Source organism: Chrysochloris asiatica, unplaced genomic scaffold (assembly GCF_000296735.1).
Source record: "Chrysochloris asiatica unplaced genomic scaffold, ChrAsi1.0 scaffold00373, whole genome shotgun sequence".
In the NCBI taxonomy this organism is placed as follows: Eukaryota; Metazoa; Chordata; class Mammalia; order Afrosoricida; family Chrysochloridae; genus Chrysochloris; species Chrysochloris asiatica.
The window spans coordinates 2,065,144-2,074,877 of NW_006408891.1; the positions used below are offsets into that span (position 1 = coordinate 2,065,144).

Below are 9,734 nucleotides of genomic sequence, written 5' to 3' on the forward strand. Positions count from 1 at the left end.
GAAAGTTGGACAGTAACTAAGGAAGATCATAGAAGAATTGATGCATTTAAGTTATGGTGTTGGAGGAGAATATTGAAAGTGCCACGGCTGCCAAAAGAACAAACAGATCTGTTTTGGAAGAAATACAGCCAGAGTGCTCCTTGGAGGCCAGGATAGCTGGACTTAGCCTCTCATTCTTCAAACATATTGTCAGTAGGGACCAGTCACTGGAGAAGGATATCATGTTTGGTACAGTGGAGGGTCAGAGAAAAAGAAGACCCCCAGCTAAATGAATTGGCAAAGTGGCAATATCAATGGCCTCAAGAATGGCAACAATTGTGAGGTTAGCCCAGGACTGGGCAGTGTCTCGTTCTGTTATGTTATAGTGTTACTATGAGTTGGTACCGACTCGATGGCACCTAACAACAACAGCAACAAGAGCCTAGTATGACACTGTAGGATAAGCACAGTTTAAACTGCAAGATCAGTGGTTTGAACTCACTAGCCACTCCTAGGAACCCTTATACAGTGTCTGTACCAATAGATGGCACTTAACAACAATATTTGAGGGTGAGTTAAAAATTATTTGCTCTATGGCTGTAGAATTTATTTTAACCAAATTTTAGAAAAGACAAATACATCATTTTTCACTCTAATCTCCTTGCTTTTCAATATACTTTGCCATCTGTCAACAAGCTTTCATATTCCCTTATTTTAAAAAAAAATGTCTTAGGCTGAGCTGAGATCCAAAAATGCTCTTGCTATCACTTCTTCATCAGAGATGACTCTTTATATAACTAGGGTGTGGATAATATCTAACTCACCTGTATGTGTGTGCATGCCAAAAGATAAAACAAACCCACTGTCATAGAAACAATTCTGATTCATAACAACCCTATGTATGTTTTTTGAGGCTATAAATCTTAACAGGAGCATAAAACCTCCTTTTTTTTCATACAGAGTGGTTGGTGATTACCAAATGTTGACCTTGTAGTTGGTAGCCAATACGTAACCCACTAAGCCACTAACTATATCCTGAGTCCCCAAACATCTACACATGTGTCACAGTATAATTGCTTATGTGTTGTTGTGATGTTACAAGACATGTCACTGGTGTTTCAAATACCAGAAGTGTCTCCAATGTTTGGTAGGTTAGAGCTGGGCTTCCAGATTGAAAATATACTGTTGTTGTTGCTGTTGTTAAGTGCCATTGAGTCAGTTCTGAATCATAGCAACCATGTATAAAGGTTTCTGAGGAGCAGTTGGTGAGTTTGAACCACTGACCTTACAGTTCAAACTGACTTTGCAGTGCAGGACATTAACCCAAAGTACCACACAAAAACATACTAGGAACTAATAATAGGCAATACACTCTTGTTGTTGTTGTTAGGTGCCATTGAGTCGGTACTGACCCATAACAACCTTATGCACAGCAAAATGAAACACTGCCTGATCCTGGGCCAAATGCCATCAACTTGGTTCCAACTCATCGAGATATAGTATATTGTTTCTGAGGAGTGGCTGGTGATTTTGAACCACTGACCTTGTATTTGAAACCAACCTAGTGGTTTAGTGCTTATCTTACAGTGCTAATCCTTCTGAGGATTTAGCCCCTATAATCATTAGAATTAACAGTAAAATAATTGTATGATAGAGTTCCAGAAGATAAGCTCCTTAAGTTGGAAGGAACTAAAAATACAGCTGAGAAGGAACTGCTTCATTAATGTAGAGTCAAACTTAGTTACATAGATGAAGCAAAGTTTTCAGAAACTTCATTTGCATTATTAAAAATAACAAGAACATCTGCAAACATTCATCAGTAATCAGAACACAGAATGTATGAGTGTCAGTCTAGTCAAATTGGAAGTTGTCATAAATGACATGGGACTCATAAAATTAGATACCTAGACATTTGTGACCTGAAATGGACAAGTATTGACCAATATGAATAGGAAGAAAATATGGTTTACCATGCAAAGAATGAGAAGTGGAAGAAGAACGGTATTGTGTTCATTAGAAACATTTCAAGATCTAACTTGAAGTATATTATTTAAATTTATACACCATGCAATGAAGTCAACTGAAACAATATCTTCAGTCTGAAATTGATTAAGTATGCAATCAAGGTGCATTCATAATTACAGACTATTGGAATACCAAAGATAGAAACAAAGAAGAGGGACCTGTAGTTTAAAAATATGGCCTTGGTGAGACAATGATGCTGGAAATCCCATTTAGGAATTTTGCAAGACCAACAACTTATTCATTGTAAAAACTTTTTCAACAAGTAAGCAAACTATATACATGGTGGACCTAATGAAATAGAATACACAGGAATTTAAATGTCTACATCTTTGGGCAGAGACAAAGGAGAAACTCAATATCATAAACCAAAACAAGGGGAGGGTTGACTGTGGAACACACTATAAGTAATAAGTAATAACTCATATGCAAGTACAGGCTGAAGCTGAAGGAAATTACAGTAATTTCTCAAGAGGCAAAATGCCACCTTCAGTATAACCCACCTGAATTTATAGACAATCTCAAGGATAGAACTGATGAAGAAGAAACTAATGACCAAACATTAGAAGAGTTGTGGTATGACATCAAGAATACTATACATGAAGAAATTATTAGGTTGTTAAAAAGACAGAAAAGAAAAAAATGAATGTCAGCAGTCAGAAGAAACTCTGAAACTTGCTTTTGAGTACACAGAAGTCAACTATGCAGAAGAAAAGAAAACAAAAATCCTTACCACTGGACCAGTAAATAGCATTCTGATAAACGGGAGGCGGAGAGGAGGGGAAGGGGAATGTGTCAAACACTTCATTTTACTTGAATTGATTCTTATGGAAGCAGCAGTCAAGTAAAAAATAACATAGTGCAGTAGGAACATCTGCTGCACAAGTCCAACCCCTTTCAAGTGTTCAAAAGCAAAGCTATTAGTTTTAAGAATAAGGTGAACCTGGCCCAGATCATGGTATTTTTCAATTGCCTCATTTGCAAGTAAAACTTGGACAAGAAAAAGGAAGAACATAATGATGCATTTATTTGAGTTATGGTGTTGGAAGAGAATATTGAAAGTACCATTAAATACCAGAAGAACAAATAAATCTGTGTTGGAAGAAGTACAGCCAGAATACACTTTAGAAACAAGGATGGTGAGTCTATGTCTCTCATATTTTGGACACATTATAAGAGCAGACCAGTTCCTGGAGTAGGACATTATGCTTGGCAAAGTGGAAGGTCAGTGATAAATAGGAAGACCACCCCCAACAAGAGCCATTGACAGAGAGGCAACAGAAATGAGCTCAAAGGTATCAACAAATTTGAGGAAGGCACAGTAACCCACAATGTTTAGTTCTGTTGTGCATAGGGTTGCTATGAGTTGGATCTTCTTGATAACACCTAACAACAATGGGCAGAATTTTGAATGATGGCAAGAAACATCAAGTAAAGATGGAAAAAATCCAAGAGTCACTGCATCTAAAAGAATTGTTATATGTTCAACCATTTTTTTTGTGTTTTGTTGTTGTTGTTGTTGTTGTTAAGTGTTGTGGAGTTGGGCATCCAAGGAGCAGCTTGCAGATTTGAACTGATGACCTTGTGGTTAGCAGTCCAGAACTTATCCTACAGTGCTAAACCAGGACTCCTTAATCATTTTAAGAGGTAGCATATGATCAAGAACCCATGGTACTGAAGGAAGACTCCAAGCTGTGCTGGATGTTTTATTAGCCAACAAGTTTCCAGAAATTGACAGAATACAAACTGAAATGTTTCAACGAAGTGAAGCAGTGCTGGAAGTACTGGTCTATGCAAAGAAATTTTGAAGACAGCTCCTTGAACAAATGATTGGAAGAAATTTACATGTGTATTATTATTTTTTTAAAAAGACATAATAAAATGGTGAGATTATTTAAAAATATTATTAATATTATATGCAAGTAAAATTTTGTTGAAGATAATTTGAAAATAATTTTAGCATTGCATTCACATTACAGAGAGTTGCTAGAAATTTAGGCAGAATTCAGAACAAAACACAGAATGAATAATATCTTTGTGGATGTCAGCTGGATCTTGTCTGAAAGCAGAGAATACTAGAAAGATGTTTACTTATGCTTTATTGACTTTAAATGCAATCAAATGTGTGGATCATGACAAATTATGGATGACATTGTAAAAACTAAGAATTCTAGAACACTTAATTGTGCTCATGAAGAACATGTGCATAGGTCAAGAGTCAGTCATGCCAACAGAATAACTGAATGGTTTAAAATTAGGAAAAGCATGAGTAAGGATTGTAGCTTTGCACCATATTTATTAAATCTGTGTGCTGAACAAATAATCTGAGAAACTGGACTATATGAAAAAGAGCATGCCATCAGGATTGGAAGAAGACTCATTAACAATTTTCCTGCAGAGAGAGAATAAATCTTGAATCGCTTGATGATGATTAAGACCAAAGAATACAGTTTTTAGATTAAAAATAGATTAAAAATCAATAAAAGAGATCAAAACAAAGGAATGGCAACCGGCAACAGACTTTCCTTCTCCCTCTTTGCTGTGCTGATTTCGACCCAGGCCGCAGACCCAGAGGAACGCCAAACCATGCCCAACATGGTGAAACACCTGTTCAACCCCAAGTTCGTAGCCAAAGAACTGAGAAGGAGTACGAAAAAATGCAACAAGGAGGAAAAGGCGGAAAAGGTCAAGATTAAAAAGGTCATTCATAAGGGCAACATGAAATTTGCGAGGATACACACTGAAAATGGCATCAGCCGGAAGAAACAGGCGGTGAATTTCTTGAGAATGAATGTATGGGTAGATATGGTGGCTGCTAGTGTCCAGAGGGCAATAACGATGGGCAAGGTGACCAAGTTGATGGCCGGTGTGGTTAAGTTGATGGAAGTGACATCGAAAACAATCTGTAGAAGATCTCTGCCTTGATGGACAAATTCGAGCACCAATTTGAGATTCTGGAAGTCCAAGCACAGCAAATGGAAGACACAATGAGCAGCGCAACGACGCTGATGACTCCTCAGAACCATTTGGATATGCTGCTTCAAGATATGGTAGACAAGGTGGGCCTCAAGCTAAATATGGAGCAGCTTCGAGCCAGGCGGGCTCAGTTGGCACCAGCGTGGCCTCAGCTGAGCAGCACGAATTGTCCCAGAGCCGCCCTCGGGATCAGATGTTAATGGCCACCTGCTGCAATGTTGAGACATGTTGTTGTGATTAAGTGCCGTTGAGTCAGTTCCGACTAAAGCGACCCTGTATAGGGTTTCCTAGGAGCTGCTGGTAGGTTTGAGCTGCCGACGTTGTGGTTCAGAGTCTGATCCACTGCTGATCCTACAGCGCCACACCAGGAGAGATACTTCTCAGCAAAACTCTAAACATACCAGAATGTTCAAATGCTCTTTATTTAATATGTGTCTACCTTTGGGCTTTCAGAGATCTGTAATTTCAGGCTTTATTCACTCTCAACTGAGTTTTATAGTTCTATATAACTTGTGATGATGTGCTTTTTTACAGCTGCCTTTGGGCACAACTAGTTAATTAGGGGTATATGAATCATTGTGAAAAATTTTATCAAAACTCTACAGTTACCATGTATTCGGTTTGGTACCTTGAACTATCAAATTGAAAGTGTTTCTTTTTATGAAATGTTAATTGATAGTACCAAAAATTGACAGACGGTGCATAAAATTTAAGAGAGGAGAATGATTACTTTTTTTGAATACATGGTGATAAACACCTCATTTGGCATACTTAATTAACAGTGCTATTCCTGTGTATTTCTTATTTGATTTTTTGTCAACAAAGTGAGACAACAATTGACTATTAATCTATTCTCATAATACTAAAGTTACCTTAGCACATTTTTGCATAGTGCTCTTCCTGTTTACAATCTATAATTTTTTTTTTCATGTGATAAAGTATGTTGTTGTTGTTGTTAAGTGCCATCGAGTCGGTTCCGACCCATAGCGACCCTGTGGAGGGTTTCCAAGGGTGTAAATCTCTCATCTTTCTCCCGCGGAACAGTTGGTAGTTTTGAACCACTGACCTTAAGGTTCGCAGCCCGATTCGTAACCACTACGCTACCAGAGCTTATAACTGGAAAAAAATGTCACATAACTTCATGTATGTCATTTTTGCTTATTTGTATTTTCTGTTTAATAAATAGTGTTTTTCAGAGGCAAGTCTTAATATTTGATGTTTCTTTCAAATGAGCTTCTACACACTTTACATTATTTTCCTATTTTAATCAAGCTCTTTAATTAGACTTTATCTTATAAACTATGGTAATTAGCTTGTCAGTTACATTACTTACTCTAACATTGCCAAAGAACTGTTGATTGGTTTGGGAAAATTCTGGGACTGTGTGTTTGTAGGTTTTGTTTTGTTTCTAACAATCAAAAATAGACAGAAAATTAGAACTGAAAAAAAATCAATAAAAAGAAACAAAAATCCTTACAACTGCAGCTATTAACATGATAAATAGATAAAAGATTAAAGTTGTCAAGGATTTTACTTTAATTGCATCCACAAGCAATGCTCATGGAAATAGTAATCAAAATATCAAACACAGTATGAATTCAGCAAATCTACTGCAAAATAACTTATGAAGTGTTAAGGAGTAAGACATCACTTTGAAGACTAAGGTAAGCCTGGTCCCAAACTTGTTAATTTCAGTTGTCTTTTGTGCTTGTGAAAACTAGACAATAAATAAGGAAGACCAAAGAAGAATAGGTGTATTTGAATTATAATATTGAAAAATATTGAAAGTATCATGGACTGCTAGAGGAATGAACAAATGTTTCTTGTAAGAAGTACAATCAGAATGCTACTTAGAAGCAAGGATGGTAACACTTCACCTCAAGTACTTTGGACATATTATCAGGAAAAATCAGTTCTGGAAAGCTAAAAAGAGGAAGTCCCTCCAAAGCATGGGTGGGCACAGAGGCTACAACAATGGGCTCAAATATAACACCTTTGAGGATGATGTAGGCGTAGGCAGTGTTTCATTCTGTAGTGCACAGGATCAGTATGAGTTGGAATCAATTGATGACACCTAACAACAAATCCTAAGTGATCACTTATAAATACCCAAACCATGGTCATATATTTGAATATGAATATATAACATAAGCCATTTTTAGACTTTAGCTCATTGTGATAGCTACAATAATTGGAACTTTTCTGTAGTTAGCAAACAATACCCATATATGCCATGCATTTATTTTGGAGTTTTAAATTTTACCAAATATTTGTGGTAAAGATTAGAGAAGGATTGAAAGAGGCTTAAAAATTTCATAAGCTGCCAAGTCAGCATTATAATCAACAAGAAGGTGGAATATGAAGTAGTCATCAACAAAGCAAGAAACCTGACATTGATTACTTAACTATGTGCTGTATGAAAAGTTTTCTGTAAATATTTTCACATGTATCACATTATTTAATTTTCATATATGTTTCTGTCATCTAGAACTTCTCTGAGTCTCAGTTCCCTCATGGTTAACTTTTTGAAAGATGTCTGTGAAGAGTAACAATAATAAATTCTAAATCCATGCTTAGTACTGAATAGGTACTTAGAGGAGTCTAGCTAATATTGGTATCAATTCTTCTCTTCTAAACTTATATTTCTAAGAAGAACCTTCTGGAAACAAACAATATTGTTATTATTATTCTTTAGTAAGGGGAGGCTTTAGGTCATGGGGCATCATCTAGCCCATGAGTGAACTATATCCACAAAATAAAAGCTACTCTTTTTATAGAAGATAAGCACTTTCAAACCATTAGGACACTCATCACATTCAGTATTGCTGCACACAGCCTGTGCGTCCATGAAGAAATAATATACCTCAAAGATGATTGAAAACAGCAGGATACAGTTAATCCCAAGGACACAAGTCTATAACATACAAAGGTCAATATAGAGTTTACCTAAGATTTTCTGTTACCTTTCCAAATTCAGAGAAATACGTCTACAATTCATTCTTGGCAAATTCAGGAATACACGATGTGCCCCCAATCCTTGATGGTGCATGGAGAGGGATGTAATCATTGTGATGATTTGCTAAATGTAGAATTGATGAACTGCCCTGTAAATGTTCACTCACTCAATTCACAACAAAAAGTTTAAATAAATAAATAAATAAAAGCATTGGCTAGGGAAAAAAAAGGAAAACAAACAAAAAATCTACTTTAGACTACCCAACAGAATAACTTCTTTACCTTTTAAAGTTTGCAGTAAACTTGATTCAATATGTCCCAAGAATTGATTTCCTTTTTACTGACTACAATGAAGTTTGTGAGCTCAATACTTATGCTGTTGTTGGTGATATGTTGTGGAGTTGTTTTCAACTCATATAGAACTTGCATAGAATTTCTGAGGCTAAAAATCTTTATGGGAGCAGAAAAACTCATCTTTCTCCCATGGAACAGCTGGTACTTTTGAACTGCTGACCTTGAGGTTATCAGCTCAACTTGTAAACACTATGCTACCAGAACAGTACTTACATTATATATGTGATTATTTTTTTAAAGTATTACAAATCATGGTGATTGAGAATTGCAATAAACTTGAGTGACAGGAATGTATAAAAGCTTATAGTATTGCCCACACAGCATATTAACAAAATATTTGTTGCACTCATTTCTATGTATATCTGACTGTCCTAATAATTTTTATGGTGAGTGAAAAACAAAGGACGTTCAAGTTATAGTTACAGAAACAGGTCCTCTTTTTTCATCACTCATATTGTTTGTTGCTTTTATTCTGAGGTAAAATCTAATCTGTGAGCAAAGACAGTATTCCTGTATCCCCTCCAAGAGGTTATTATGGCCAGTATTATGAGGTTTGCAAGGTTTAGAATTATAAAATAAGAAACCACTCTTCTGCAATGTTTGTATCAATCCTCAATAAAGGAAATCAGTCTTACTTTAGTAATGAATCTATATCTAGATTAATCATTGTTTTTAGGTTTCATGAATCTCCTGGTTGTTTCTCCTTGAAGTACACAGTTTAAAAGGAGTTGAGTATTGGCAATTCATACAGTCAAAGGGACAGAGGTATAACTTCCCAAAACAAAGTCATGAAATAAATGAGCACATCTAAATGAATACATCCTATTTAATTTTTAACATTCTCAATTGCAAAATTCATGTAATAGCACCGATCTCACTGGTCCACTGGGAAAATTTAAAGACAAAATACGTATAAAGTTCCTGTTAAATAGGAGGTACCCAGCAAATATTCATTACTGTTCTTCCACTAAAATTTGATCTAAGCAATTGCACCTAAGAATGCATGGTCAAATTAAATCATCTTTGATTTGGTATCATTGTGCATCCTTTCTCCATGAGATGGGGGCCAAATAGATATCAGCAAACAGCCAAATACATTTTGTTGTTGTGAAGTGCTGTTGAGTAGGTTCCAACTCATTGTGACTCTGTATTGAGAATCAGAAGCTGACAGGTTTGAACTGCTGACCTTAATGTTATTGTACAATGCCAGAACAGAACTTTGTATTTTATGTATATTAGTAGTAGTCCAACACTAGTCAATACATACAAATAGAGAAAAATTTCATGTTTTTAGTTTAAGATATAGAGAAAATTTTTAAGTCATTAAACATTGAAAATTGAAACTCTGGTACCCTAATTTTACTTTTTATTTATTAACTTATTTCAGCTGACTATTATTCATTATTCCATAATAATGTCATTCCTCATGAAAATGACATTAAATACAG

At 35.7% G+C, this 9,734-nt stretch overlaps 1 pseudogene; it reads left to right on the forward strand.

Moving 5' to 3' along the window:
• Positions 1-4,587: 4,587 nt before the first annotated feature.
• On the forward strand, positions 4,588-5,218 carry LOC102835553 (annotated as a pseudogene).
• Positions 5,219-9,734: the final 4,516 nt, after the last annotated feature.